Below are 16,877 nucleotides of genomic sequence, written 5' to 3' on the forward strand. Positions count from 1 at the left end.
TTTATAATGACTCGATAATTTTTTGTCTCTAGTAAAGTTCTAGTGATTCAAGAATAATGTTTCAAAATTGATTCATAAATATAGAACTTCCAAAAATTTTAGTATTGTGGTTGTCAATAATGGGTATACTTGGTGAATGTTACACGCGTTTAACGTATGACGGTCGTCAGCCCCATGAATGCCCAGACTTCCATATTCTTCTTCATCTTTGATGAGGTGTCCAAAAATAATTTGTTAAATTAGTGTTTTCAGTATACGTTATTCATAGAATATGACCTATTGAAACAAATCTCTTTAGATGCTTAATACGAAAATTTAAGAGCGTTGAATTGCTATAGTTGATTCATTGCTAAAGTTAAGATGTCAATTTTTTTTTAATAAAAGCTTTTTTTTAAAAGTTATAACAAATCCTCCAAGGCATATCTAATAACGAAATCTCCTTCGCTCATTGAAACACCTTCTGCATGAATTTCGATCCGATTCCCTTGAGGCATAATTAATTTCGTTCTATTACTAAATCGATAAAAGCTTGATTTATGAAAGACAATTTACTTTCGGTGGCCAATTACATAGTAACAATTTCAAAAATACATAATTTAACATTGTTCGGAATTACTTTAATTAATTCCCGTCGTTCGTCATTTAAAATCCTATGGTTTTGAGGAAGTCGAAACACTTTTTGTTGTTGTTGAATACAGTGGAACCTCACATAACGAGCAATCGTTACAGAATCTTACTCGCTAAGCAAAACACTGTTAATTTTTTTTGTAATAATCCTATATATATTAGGTAACCTGAAGGTTTTTTCTCCATTTAAAAAATATAAAGTTTATGAAAAAAAATAATTAAGCAATACCATTTCTTCAAAATGCAAAAACAACACTTTCTGCCCTGTAGCGGGTAAATATTAAGATAAAAAATATGCCTCTTTTGCTGGAATATAGTACATTTTCTGGACATTCCGAAAACATGCACAACTGAAAATTGTCGATTTTTGATTTATGACGTTCTTGAAAGGAGTGAGCGATATGTATATATATATATATATATATATATATATATATATATATATATATATATATATGTATATATATATATATATATATATATATATATATACATATATATATATATATATATATATATATATATATATATATATATATATATATATATATATATATATATATATATATATATATATATATATATATATATATATGTATATATATATATACATATATATATATATATATATATATATATATAAATATATATATATATATATATATATATATATATATATATATATATATATATATATATATATATTATATATATATATATATATATATATATATATATATATATATATATATATATACAAATATATATATTTAATTATATATATTTATTTGTATTGTGTTTGTCATTTGTGAACAAGGATTTTTACACATTCAAAATATTGTGAATAAAATACTACATAGGACCTTGCTTACAAGTAAAAAAAATTAAAGCTTTCCTCAATCCAACATAAAGTATTTTTATTGTCAATCGAGGGTAGAATGGTGAATAACAATATTTAGAAGTGTGTAAAGTGATGACCTAACCAGCCTTTCACAGGACATAAACCCTGTTAATACCTAGTCCTCCATATCCTTCTTCATCTTTGTTGAGAAGTCAAAATAAAAAAAAATATTTCCATTAGTGAGCGTATCAATTTAATTGACCCGCCATTCGGATTCGTGATTAAATTATCTTTACCCAATAAAACGATAATGTGTGTTTGCCGAAACGGAATGCGTTAATTCTCATCTCATGTGTGGTGGTTAATGTTTAAAAACCGATTTAATTACTGATTTACACACAAATAAAGTCGTCGGATAAACGATTTATGGACCCCGTGGATCTATAGAACTGGTTCGGCGTCAACCCTTTCGAGACAGTCACGAAATATGGGACAAACAATTATTGAAAATTATGCTGAGGCTATCTGTTAATGGGCCTGAATCGATTCGTTTTTTAAACGATTTAAAAAAAAAAAATAAGTTATGATAAAAATAAAGGTCTTAATATATTACACACATGCAATAGAGGACATAAATTAGATTACTTAGAAATATTAGAATTTTATTATTAAATTATTAAAACCCTTATCCGCACCCCAATGGTGCATAGGGCACTGCATTATATAAACACAGTGTTATCTTGATCGTAAATACACGAAGGAAAAGTCATCAGCCCTCCGCTTCAGGTACCAGTCCAGGGTAGTATTAAATAAATATTAGAGTGAAAAAATCACTTATATTTATTTAACCCCCTGAGAATCGAACCCGGGACCTCCAGAACGGTAGCCGAGCGTGCTGTCCATTACATTACGGAGGCGGACAATATTAGAGTTTAAAAAGGCAATTAATCATAATTTACAACTTAAGTTAATGATTTTTCTAAAAGTCCGTTATTGTATCGCTCACTCCTTTCAAGGACGTCATATATCAAAAATCATCAATTTTCAGTTGTGCATGTTTTCGGAATGCCCAGAAAATGTACTATATCCCAGCAAAGAGGCATATTTTTAACTTAATATTTACCCGCTACAGGGCAGAAAGTGTTGTTTTTGCATATTGAAGAAAAGGTATTGTTTAATTATTATTTTTTTAAAACACTAAATATTTTTCAAATGGAGAAAAAACATGTAGGTTTTACCTAAAAAGATCTGTTGCATAGTAAAAAGTTCAACAAGTGGCTTGATATTTATTTTTAATACACTTTATTATATTTTAAAACATCAAGTTTTTTTATACATGACGTTGTTGAAAGGAGTGAGCGATGTCTGTTTCCAATCACTCATCATCCCTGATCCCTTTTGACTGTGATGGTTAGTTAGTTAGTTTAGGGGTAAGCAGAGAGACAAGAACCAATCTGCCACACAAATCTGTCGTTGCACACAATCTATTTATTCATTATGAAACAAGGAAATAATTTACAAAAAAAATCTGGTTCGAATAGGGTTGAGCGCGCAGTGTATTCGCGCATGCAAATTTAATTCCACATTCACTTGTTTTAGTGGCGGTCCAATCAGAGGAAAGGAAACAGGAAACCGGTGTGCATAAATGAGATCGGGATCTCGTGAGAAGAAAAATATGTAATCAGTAGGAACCTGTCCGAGAAAGGATTATTACAATCAGAGAACGGGTGCCATTTTTCTAAGTTCGGCAATTATTATATATATATATATATATATATATATATATATATATATATATATATATATATATATATATATATATATATATATATACATATATATATATATATATATATATATATATATATATATATATATATATATATATATATATATATATATATATATATATATATATATATATATATATATACCTTATATCGTAGTCATACAGGAGAAAGTGACCAAGTGCATTATTTACAAAAACGTGGTCATTGACTATTCGATATCTTACTAGCTTTATATTGCCCTGAAAAAATTCCAAAGGATTTTAAACTTGAAAGTATAATATATTGACTTGTTAAAAATGACTAACTGCATTGATGTTTATTTTCTTTGCCAGGCAAAAGTGACTTAAATGGCCCTCTTGAAAATTTTACGTTTTGTTAGTTGGTCACTTTCTCCTGTACGACTACGATATATTAACCCGTTCTTTCAAATATGAGTTCTCGGTGGCATCTATGGTTGAGTTGAGAAAGATTTTTATTTAATGGAGATACTCATGAAAATGTATACGAATAAGCTATTGTTATTTAAATTTTAAAAGAGAAATATGTACGTTTTTATTACTTACACAAATTTTTCAATTTCGAGCTATTTATGTGAGCCTAAGCGGCTCATTATTAGAAATAGGTATAAAATTGTGGTGGAGTGAGGTCGAACCGATAAACTCTGACTTAAGAGTTTGCGACACTAACTACGGGACCACAACCCGACACAAATTATAAAACAAGTTATATTAAACAAGGTATTATAATAGTGTTAGAAAAGGATTTGGACACACTCAAAATGCTGCGAAAATAAATACTTAATTTCTTAAATTTTACAGGAGAAAGTGACTAACTAACAAAACGTAAAATGTTCAGGAGAGCCATTTAAGTCACTTTGACTTGGCTAGAAAATAAACATCAATGCAGTTAGTCATTTTTAACAAATCAATATATTATACTTTCAAGTTTAAAATCGCTTTGGGATTTTTTCAGGGCAATATTAAGCTAGTAAGATATCAAATAGTCAATGATCACGTTTTTGTAAAAAGTGCACTTGGTCACTTTCTCCTGTATGACTACGATATCCACACTAAATGAGTGACATCTTGTGATGACGTCTCATCACATTCACAATAAGAGTTTTGTCTTATCTCAAAACGCAAGAGGTATTCTCGAAATGCTCTCCATGTAGAAATTTGGGTCAATGCATGATGAATATCGAATGTGTACATCCCTATAAAGCACAATAGATACAATACAATAGAATATAGACACAATGGATTCAATATCGTATATCAATCAAGATCTGTTACATAGTTTATTTTAAATTTTGTGGTAATGTATCCAAAATTAAACAAGGTTATTGGATTGAATTCTACTTTTATTTAAATAAAAATAATGATGTATAATTTGACGCGATTCGTCTTTTCAAGATATTATCAAAAAATCAAATCAATTAGAGTTTGATAATGTCTTGCTAAGACGAAACGCCTCACAACATATAATATGTACCATATATTTATTTAATGTTACTGCAGACAGTTGGTATAATTCCATATTGAATTGTTTGGTAATATATCCAAAATTAAACGCGGTTATTGGATTGAATTCTACTTTTATTACATATATCGCTTACTCCTTTCAAGAACGTCATAAATAAAAAATCGATAATTTTCAGTTGTGCATATTTTCGAAATGCCCAGCAAATGTACTATATCCCAGCAAAAGCGGCATATTTTTATAATTTGATAATGTCTTGCTAAGACGAAACGCCTCACAACATATAATATGTACCTACCATATATTTATTTAATGTTACTGCAGACAGTTGGTATAATTCCATATTGAATTGTTTGGTAATATATCCAAAATTAAACGCGGTTATTGGATTGAATTCTATTTTTATTTCACATATCGCTTACTCCTTTCAAGAACGTCATAAATAAAAAATCGATAATTTTCAGTTGTGCATATTTTCGTGTGTGCATAACTTCGCTTCCAGCTGCAGATTACTCGGCGGAAAATACAGTCTACATAAAAACATACACCAGTGAATTGGAAGTACACATCGCTAACTCCTTTCAAGAACGTCATAAATCAAAAATCGTCAATTTTCAGATGTGCATGTTTTCAGAATGCCCAGAAAATGTCGGTGAGAGGTTATACACTAATATTACAAATATTTTTGTGAAAAAAATATTAAAGTAAAAATGACTAACCACAATGTAAAAGCTTTAAATATTACTAATATTGAGAATAAAATATTCCACATTTCGCTCACTCCTTTCAACAACGTCATATATCAAAAATCGTCAATTTTCAGTTGTGCATGTTTTCAGAATGCCCAGAAAATGTACTATATCCCAGCAAAAGCGGCATATTTTTAACTTAATATTTACCCGCTACAGGGCAGGAAGTTTTGTTTTTCAATTTTGAAGAAAAGGTATTGTTGAATTATTTGTTTAAAAATACTAAATATTTTTCAAATGGAAGAAAAACCTTCAGGTTTTACCTAAAAAGATCTGTTGCACATTAAAAAGTTCAAAAATGGCTTGATATTTATTTTTAATACATTGTATTAAAAATAAATATGAACATAGTTCATTTACTTGTATTATTCGTCTTGTCATATTTTCTAAATAAGACACCAATAAATTCGATAGATCTTTATGCCCTATTGCCTTATCAATTTTTGTCAACTGCACACCTTTTTTTGGATATTAAGTCAATTGTAGTTTAGTTAATTTATTTAGTTATGGTTCATTTATTTGTCTTATTCGTCTTGTCATATTTTCTAAATAAGACACCACTAAACCTGATAGATCTTTATACCCTATTGCCTCAACAATTTTTCTCAACTGCATACCTTCTTTGCACATTCTGTTCCCAATTGTAGTTGAGTTGTTAACCTTTTAGTGAACCCCTTGCAAGTTTCCCGGTCAAATTCGACACGACCAGAATACACGGAGTTAGCTTCAATGAGAGGCTAATAGTTGCCTGCTAACCCTGTGAGCACAAAGGGAACTTGCCAAAGTTGTGCCCTGTGAATGGGCCAAATCGGGAACCCGAAACTTTTGCCCAGTCATGGCGAGTGCCATATAGTTAGCGTTCAATGGCATGAAAATACAAATTCGACGTGTTCACTTATAAATAATTTAAAAAAATAATAATAAAAAACATTTTATATTTCAAAACAATAAAAACTTGAATGTTATAAGATGTCATAAAATGTAACTTGTATTAAGGATTAGATCTCAAGCGTTCAGCCACGCTTAGGGCTGGTCGTCTGTTCACCCTTAATTCTTCCTTAATGTAAATTTGATATTTTTTGTTATTTAGAAAAAAAATGTTTTTTTTTGTTATTTAGAATATAATAATATTTTAATAATATATTGTAGATGATATAAGTCACTTTTGCTTGGCAAGAAAATAAACACCAATGTAGTTAGTCATTTTTAACAAGTCAATATATTATACTTCCAAGTTAAAAATCCTTTGGGATTTTTTCAGGGCATTATTAAGCCAGTAAGATAGATAAGTAGTCAATGACCACGCTTTTGTAAAAAATGCACTTGGTCACTTTCTCCTGTATGACTACGATAAATATATATATATATATATATATATATATATATATATATATATATATATATATATATATATATATATATATATATATATATATATATATATATATATATATATATATATATATATATATATATATATATATATATATTGTAACTCTGTTCCTTTGAATAAATCTTTTCTTTTAAAACATATAATTATAACTAACTAACTAACTAACCATCACGCCGCTTCCCCGCAGGTGTAGGCAGAGAGAATAGAGCGCCACACCACTCTGTCCTTGCAAACATTCTTCGCCTCTTCCACGTTCATGCATCTCCTCATACATACCCGCCGATTGTTACGACTCCTAACCTGACCACTTTCAAGTATTTGGCATACCTGATCGTGCCATGTTTTTCTCGGTCTTCCTCTGCTCTTTTTTCCCCTTACATTCGCCTCATAAATTTGTTTTACCGTTCTTTCCTCACTCATTCGTTCTACATGTCCAAACCATTTTAACACACCTTTCTTAATTTAATCGATATTGCTTATCTCAGCTTTGCATTCCTTCCTTATTTCACTATTCGCACATCTATCATACATCGTTTTGTCGCACATTCTTCTGAGAGATTTCGTTGAAAAATTTTTTTTCAATGTAAATGATGATAAATGTTTTAAAAAAAAAATAATTTACGTAAAATGTTAGCTGGATTTAGAGAAAATAAAGTTGCTACTAAACGAATACTTGGCCTCAATAGTTAGTGAAGCGAATTCAAGAATTAACGTAAAAATTAAATTCACAGTTCAAATAACTACATAATTATAACATTTTGATATGATGTACACCCTATTTTGTTAGTAAACATCAGAACTCCAATAAACGTACCTTATATTGAATAATATTATTACATAATCGATACTGTTTTTTCCCCAACAGCTGTTAGGTTACTCACGATATTACTCGTATGGACTGTAATGTGTAATAGGTGAACGAGGGGTGGCTTTGGTAATAAGGCAACTATTACTTAAGGCCCAATATACGAGAACTTAATTTAATTTAATCCTAGGTAACATTACACATCCTCCATTTATTTTATTTTATTTTATTTATTTAGAAATTCCACAGAATATTAACATAAATACATTTACGATAATGAATAACAAAACAGGTAATTGTAACTTTCCAATTACAAAATTTCACAAATGTTAAATGAGTTAAAAGTAAACAGCAAGAATAAAATATAGCAAAAGTTGAGAAGATTAATAGGCAGACTTAATTTAGAGATAAAGTAAAAATAAAACAGGAAACACAAAACTATAAATATATATATATATATATATATATATATATATATATATATATATATATATATATATATATATATATATATATATATATATATATATTTATATATATATATATATATATATATATATATATATATATATATATATATATATATATATATAATAATAAAAACCCTTACCGCACCCCGATGGTGCATAGGGGACTGCTTCATATAAACGCAGTGTAATCTCGATCGATTACACACGAAGGAAAGGTGATCAGCCCTCCACTTCAGGTACCAGTCCAGTGTAATATTGAATAAATATTAGAGTGAAAAAATCACTTATATCTATTAAACCCCCCTGGGAATCGAACCCGGGACCTCCAGAACGGTAGGCGAGCATGCTGACCATTACACTACGGAGGCGGACATATATAGACATATATATATATATATATATATATATATATATATATATATATATATATATATATATATATATATATATATATATATATATATATATATATATATATATATATATATATATATATATATATATATATATATATATATATATACAATATATATATATATATATATATATATATATATATATATATATATATATATATATACAATATATATATATACATATATATATATATATATATATATATATATATATATATATATATATATATATATATATATATATATATATATATATATATATATATATATATATATATATATTATTAAACCATATCCGTTCCCTAGGTGGACCATATCGAGTCCACAAATTAGTGTTTTTAAAAGTGGTATTACGCAAAGTGAACGATGAACGATAAGGAGAGTGTTATTTAGACCAGTGTTCCGCAAACTTTTTCTGAGATTTTCGCAAGGTACACCTACCAAATTAAGAAATTTCAGAGGTACATATTTACCATATTATGGTAACATATTTAACATATTATGCTTGATGCAAAATGCGAGTCTACTTAAATGAGCACAGTCAATCAAAATTTGGAGCAATGGTGTTATTTTCACAAAACCATACTTTTTTCCGCGGCACACCAACTAATCACCATGCCACACAATTAGCGAAACAATGATTTAGACACACTCAAAATGTTAATCATTCTTTGATTTGATGTCGAAAAATCGTCTTGGGCAGGCGGATTTTTCTTAAGGGTTGTATTGTATTTACCCACCCGCTATGTATGAGTGTATTACACGGAATTCGCAAGGTTTCGGAGTACAATGAATACCTGAGAAGGGTAACAAGGCAGTGCGCGGAATTGTCATAAATAAATGCTTTGTTGTGTACAAAGGATGTGTGGTCCAAGGGCAGAAGATAAAAAACAGCTTCCACTTCTCCCCCATATCTTAGAATTTGAAATAAAAAATTAATGTCAGCTTTGAAACGGAGAATCAGAATTCGTGTGTTTTATTGCGGAATGTTTTACTATGAAATAAAAAAAAAACTAACTAACTAACCATCACGCTGCTTTCCGAAGGGGTAGGCAGAGAGAATAGAACGCCACACCACTCTGTCTTTGCAAACATTCTTCGCCTCTTCTACGTTCATGCATCTCCTCATACATACCCGCCGATTATTATCCTAACCTGACCACTTTCAAGTATTAAGGTATCAAGCATACCTGATCGTGCCATGTTTTTCTCGGCCTTCCTCTTCTTCTTTTTCCAATTACGTCCTCATAAATTTGTTATACCGTTCTTTCCTCATTCATTTGTTCTACATGTCTAAACCATCACAACACACCTTTCTTAATTTTGTCGATAATCCTTGTCTCAGTTTTGCATTCCTTCCTTATTTCACTATTCAAACATCTATCATACATCGTTTTGTCGCACATTCTTCTAAGAGATCGCATTTCGAAGAGTCGAAATTCGAAATACTATGAAATATTGGGATTACGCAAAATATTGCGATTTGATTGTCGTCTACTGACAATGTCTATAAGGACGTTTGTGCGCTACACGGAATTTTACCGTCCGGCACTTCAGTAAGCATGTAAAACGTATGATTGGCTTGGATTGGCTTGTGCTTTTGTCTTTCTTTCTTCGGATCGGTGTTCTCGATCGTTGCGTGATCACGGAAGCCAACCGGTAGACATTATAATTAAGTTATAATAAAATATTTAAAGTGATTTTAAAACAATGTTACATTTTATTTACATGTTTTATTTGTATGTAAGGTCCGAATCCTGGATTATAATCATCAATGTTAAATTAGTATTTAAAAAAAAGGAAAATAACTCCTTTAATTAAGGTTAATTCAGATTTATGAACATGTATTTGGACACACTCAAAATGTTGTAAAAATATGGAATTTGGTCATAGAAATTGTGTGAAGGACTGATCCTCTTGCCTCCCTGAGATTAATGATCTCGTTGACACTGCAACTCTTTGATGCAGTAACCTATGCAAAATTGGATACAGATGTAGGGTCAGAATTAGACAACAGTATGCCTTAATTTTAACGTTTTTCGAATCATTGAACAGTATAACATGTGCCTTGAACGCTAACCCCATGTTACCTTTAAATTTAGTGTTTGAAACATGTGGGGGAGTATAGGCTGGTTTATTTTATGGTCAAATAACTTTAATAATAAGTTATTTTGATTAAACTCACATACAAAATTTCATAATTAATTTTATAAAACATCATGTTTCTAGATATTTTCCGGGTTGAGCAGATTTCACCACAAAAGCTCGAGTACTTATTGCGCCTTAGTTTTATTATGTTGTGAGTTCAATTTATTAAATTATTTTTTGACATCTCATCAAAGCTGAAGAAGAATATGGAAGTCAAGGCATTTACGGGGCTGACGACCGTCATAGGCTGGTTTAAGTGATCACTTTACACACGCGTAAAACTCACCAATTCTACCCATTATTGACAACCACACTACTCAAATTCTTGGAAGTTCTATATATATATGAACCAATTTAGAAACCTTGTTATTGAATTACTAAAACTTCAATAGAGACATCTATTAATGATATGTAAAGAAAGTTTTTTATTAAGCAGAAACTCTTATAGTATTCAATTGATTATATCACGGAAACGACCTTTGAAATGAGAGTTCAGGGAGAAAAAGGTTAATTATATATATATATATATATATATATATATATATATATATATATATATATATATATATATATATATATATATATATATATATATATATATATATATGTATATATATTTATAAATATATTTTTTTAAAGCTGTCCCACCGCATGCCCAGATCTGATACAGAAGCATCTATGCTTCCTGACAGATCTTCTCTTGCAAAGCATTTAAAAAAAACTAAGTTGTAAAATTTATTGATAAAGCGAAACAATATTTTATTTATTTATATGTATTTTTCGAATTGCAATATGTATATTAGCAGTGTACTGGAGTGTGTGGTTGACTTAGCTCATATTTACATCTAGTCGCGCGCCGTCAGGCCTGTGGGCACCTTTGCTAGTTCAGCTTTTATACACACAATGTGGGTGCATATATCGCTCACTCCTTTCAAGAACGTCATAAATAAAAAATCATCAATTTTAAGTTGTGCAAGTTTTCGAAATGCCCAGAAAATGTACTATGTCCCAGCAAAAGCGGCATATTTTCAACTTAATATTTACCCGCTACAGGGCAGTGTTGTTTTTGCATTTTGAAAAAAAGGTAATGTTTGATTTTTTTTAATATCCTGAATATTTTTTAAATTGAGAAAAAACCTTCAGGTTTTACCTAAAAATATCAGTTGCACAGTATAAAGTTCAATAAGTGGCTTGATATTTATTTTTAATATATTGTATTATAGAAGCAGAGGAAGACCGAGAAAAATATGGCACGATCAGGTATCCAAATACTTGAAAGTGGTCAGGTTAGGAATCGTAACAATCGGCGGGTATGTATGAGGAGATGCATGAACGTGGAAGAGGCGAAGAATGTTTGCAAGGACAGAGTGCTGTAGCGCTCTATTCTCTCTGCCTACCCCTGCGGGGAAGCGGCGTGATGGTTAGTTAGTTAGTTAGTATTATATTTTTAAAATTTAAAAACGTTCTCCTGAAAAATCAAGTTTTTTGATTTATGACGTTCTTGAAAGGAGTGAGCGATATGTAAAATTGTAATTATATTTTTATCGATATAAATAGGGTAGGTAATGAATGGTCATTGTACCGTAAACTCGATAAGGAATGGTGAAATTAAATAATAATAAAAAACACGTGAGTGATAAGGTAATGACCTTCGTTTGTTAATTTTATAACTAGGCAAAAAAATTGTCACAAAATGTATTTTTTTATATATTTTTAACAATAAAATACAACTTGGTAATCTAAAAAAAAAAACAATGTTTGATTTTAACATTTCAAATGTAAATTAAACTTATACTTACATTTTATTTGTAACATAATGTTATGTTTAAAAAAATTAAAGCTCTATATATTTAAATCTTGAAGAAATATAAAAAACATTAAACCACGAGTGTAAGTCCCTCTCCAAGCACAAGAGCACAGACTCTTTTGTGGAGAGGCACAGCGAATCGAAATATAAAAGTTCTCCATATGTATAAATGATTCAAATGTATTATGTTACAAATAAAATGTAAATATATTAAATGAATAAAAAAAAATAAAAAAAATGTTACCCGGTTTTAGTGAAAATAAACTAGCGACTTAACGAATTCTGGGCCTTTAACAATTTAAACTGCCCAGCCGTTTTATACGATTAATTATATCTTTTGATGAAATTATTTTTAAAGTTCGTTTCGGGTACGTTTATTTTTTTAATTCTTGCATCGCGGAGCCAGTAGCCATGGCAGCACCATGAATAATAGAAGTTTGAAGACCGAGGTAGGGGATTTCTCGAGGGCGAATTTCTCCCAGCCAACCTGTTATCAACCTTGAGTAGGGTGGTACTTTTATCACGTTGGCATAATAATTGGATAATATTATGTTTCTCCGCTGCGAATTTAATAATAAGGTTCCTACTTAAGAAGAAAAAATCCTGTTATTTGATGTGCAGAACGGAGGTAGCTGTTTAATGCGGGGTGGGCGGAGAGGATAGAATGACACACTCGTCTGTCATGACAAACACTCCAACGTTCCTATACATCTAGTCAGTGATGGGATTCAAAATTTTTGAGAACCGGTTCGTCCTTTAGGTACTATCCCTACCCCCCTATAAAAAAATAGTTTGTTCCTTTTCTTGAGTGTTTTTCGCAGGCACATTTTTTAAACTTTATAAAATTAAACAACTTTGTTTTAACCACTTTTTTTATTATTAGTACACTTCAACCTACCGGTTTCAACAAGAACCTTGTAATCATCAGGGTTTATCAAATTCTAAAACGTTAAAAACATTAAAATATTCATAATTAATTACATTCCCTTACCAAAAACTTCCATACACCCCGTAAAAGATCCAAAATGTTAAAAAAGTGGTTAAAACAAAGTTGTTGAATTTTATAAAAATAGTTTTTACATTGATACATTTATTTGTTTTTTACTATGCACATAAACCTTCACATAACAACTGAGAATTCTACGATACATGAACTATATCGGGATATTGTGTGACAACAAATGGTTAAGGGCCGGTTCGGTGAACTCTTTAAAATTTAGGAACCGGTTCTAGAGAACCGGTGAGAACCGGCTGAATCCCACCACTGCATCTAGTGTACTGTAGCGAACCAGATCTACTCTGATACTGTCTTAAGACGTGTCCCAATTTGAAAAATAACTGAATATCCGTATGTGTAAAAGTTTAGCTTGTATTTCAGTATGTTTGTCCGCAAATCTTCTTCTTCTTTTTCTTCTTCTTCTTCTTACTTCTTATAGATCATCGGAAAGGAGTGAGCGAATTGTGTAACTAACAAATGTATAACTTTTTAAATGGTAAGTATATCGAGGAAGCATGTTCTCAAGGGATGGAAAAATGGATAAAGATATTGAGAGAATAAGGGTCAATGCAGGGAAAATAACAAATGGTGCTTCGAATGGAGTGATTGCATATATTACTTATTACGTTTAGAAAATACTAAAATTCACCCATAATTTAGTTTTTTTGCCATCAGAAGTACGAATATCCAAAATTCGTTATCCAATTTTTTTCAAGTACGATATTTGAAATAAATTTACTTAAAATACTGTGTTTTCACTATTCAAACTACGAATATCCAAATAAAGGATGTAATCTAAATTTCTTCTTCGTGTTATTTGATATAACAAAGTTAATTAAAACGTTAATCAGAAATGTGATCTTAAAATTTCCTTGAAATATTTTTTTGCTATTTGAACTACGAATATATAAATTCGTTGTCCTAATTTCATCTCCACGCATATTGAGATATCAAATCTCCTTATTACGTTCATCAAAGATTTTTAAAGATAACTTACATACTTACATTATAGATTTTCGCAATTCGAACTACAAATTTTCAAATTCGGTAGCCGAAATATAACCGTGTTTCAAGCTAGCCTCGTTAAAACGCTCCACCGAAGGACAATTCTCAAATTATTCGATACAGAACGTTAAAATTTTCTACAAATTAGTTGAATTCCATTGTTTGGAATATTTCGCAACTTATTTCGAGATGAATTTCGAGATAGGACACTTTATTGCATACGAAATACAGTGGGAACTATGCAATTACATTGTGATTGTTGCCATAACTGAAAATAATCTAAAAATAATGTGGGAAAAGTGTTGTCATTACCAAAACACAAATGATATTATTTGAAAATTTATTGTACATCCGCCAAACTGTTAACTAACCAAATATCTAACCAACCATTAGAGAGAATAGAACGCCGCACTTATCTGTATTTACAAGGAATCTTCGCCATTTCCACATTCATGCGTTTCTCTCATATCGCTCACTCCTTTCTACAACGTCATAATAAAAAAAAAGATTTTTCAGGAGATCGTTTTTAAAGTTTAAAAATATAATACAATGCATTAAAAATAAATATCATGCCACTTATTGAACTTTTAACTGTGCAACAGATCTTTTAAGGTAAAATCCTAATGTTTTTTTCTACATTTGAAAAATATTTAGTATATTTAAAAAATAATTAAACAATACCTTTCCTTCAAAATGAAAAAACAACACTTTCTGCCCTGTAGCGGGTAAATATTAAGTTTGAAATATGCCGCTTTTGCTGGGATATAGTACATTTTTTGGGTATTCCGAAAACATGCACAACTGAAAATTGTCGATTTTTTTATGTATGACGTTGTTGAAAGGAGTGAGCGATATGTTTGTACCCGCCGATTATTCCGACTCCTGACCAGTTTCAAGTACATGTTTCAAATGCTTGATTAGTTTTCCTCGGACTTCCTCTGCCTCTATTACCAAACACGTTCGCCTAATAAATTTGATTTATTCAGCAGCTGTCGAGAGGCAGGCATTGCGCCAAAAGAAATGTTTAGTATTGGGTGTGACGTTACATTCAACAGATGGCACTGCCATTGCGGTCATAAAGTATTATCTAAATAAAACAAGTTTTTGTCTTAGCATGAAAAAAAAACACATGTCAATTCAAATGCAATAATGTAAGAAAATTCAAAAATATCAGTGAATAACTTTTGTAGATTTAAGATTTAGAACAAACTAATATTTGCATTTTATAATATTAAAGATAAGAGAAATTGATTCCTAATAACAAACAGTATATTTTGGTATTTTTCATAATTCACCATTTTTACAGGTAAGTACTGATTACTGCTGGATTTTTTGTATTATATGACTTTTGTATCCTGTAAAAAAAATGATGAAATACGTTTAAAAAAAACCACACACATTTACACACATAAGTTCGGTATTATTGTATTATCGATTCAATTTAACTCAACAAAGACATTTTTCGCCGATCAATATGGAGTATTTTTGACAGTTCCCGCATTTGGGCTCGATTTACTATAATAAAATACGTGTTTATTTCAATAGCGGGTGTCTTTGATCGCCTTATCTTATATTCTTATCCAGGTAGACGCTTCGGATCACCTCCGTATCGCTTCATCAATAAAGATATTTAAAAAAAAAAAAACAAAAAAAAGTTCATTCCCGCGTTTAAAGTTGGTCCGCGGCTTTGAAATCGAGTTCGGAAGCGCTCGTGTGTACTCGGGAACGCTCGGCTCCCGGGAGCTCCTGATTGGTCGGAGACGCGCGACCGAAATGTGAGAGCCTGATCGAGCTCAGTGGCGTGGTAGCAATAACAAGTTTAATGACATCAAAAAATAATGAAGTGTGAGTAAAGTGACCATACATCCCTTTTTAGATAGCCTGTCCCAATATAAAACATCATAATTTTTTCATATTTATATTGTTTTTTCCTCTTATTTTCATTATTAAAGTTACTTTTCTTTTTATTAATACATAAAAACTATGTAAACTACGTGTTTTCTTGAATATACATACTATTTCGTAAAAATTTGGTAGATTTCCCGTTTTGAGGACAAAAAAAATGGCCAGTTTAAGTATGATAGATGTTCGCATGGTGATATAAGGAAAGAATGCAAGGTTAACGATAAGCATTATCCATCAAATTAAGAAAGGTGTTTGAGATGGTTCGGGAATGTGAATCGAATGAATGAAGAAATAACAGAAAAATAAAATAATGAAGTGAATGTGCATAGTCAGCACGTTGGGCTACGGTACTCCAGGTCACGGGTTCGATTCCCAGGGGGGGGGGGGTCAAATAAATAAAGTGTCAGTCTTAAATTCGTTCAACATTACCCTAGACTGGTGCCTG

This window comes from Brachycentrus maculatus, unplaced genomic scaffold (genome assembly GCF_059751285.1).
Source record: "Brachycentrus maculatus isolate JH-2025_06_01 unplaced genomic scaffold, ASM5975128v1 h1tg000075l, whole genome shotgun sequence".
Taxonomy (NCBI): Eukaryota; Metazoa; Arthropoda; class Insecta; order Trichoptera; family Brachycentridae; genus Brachycentrus; species Brachycentrus maculatus.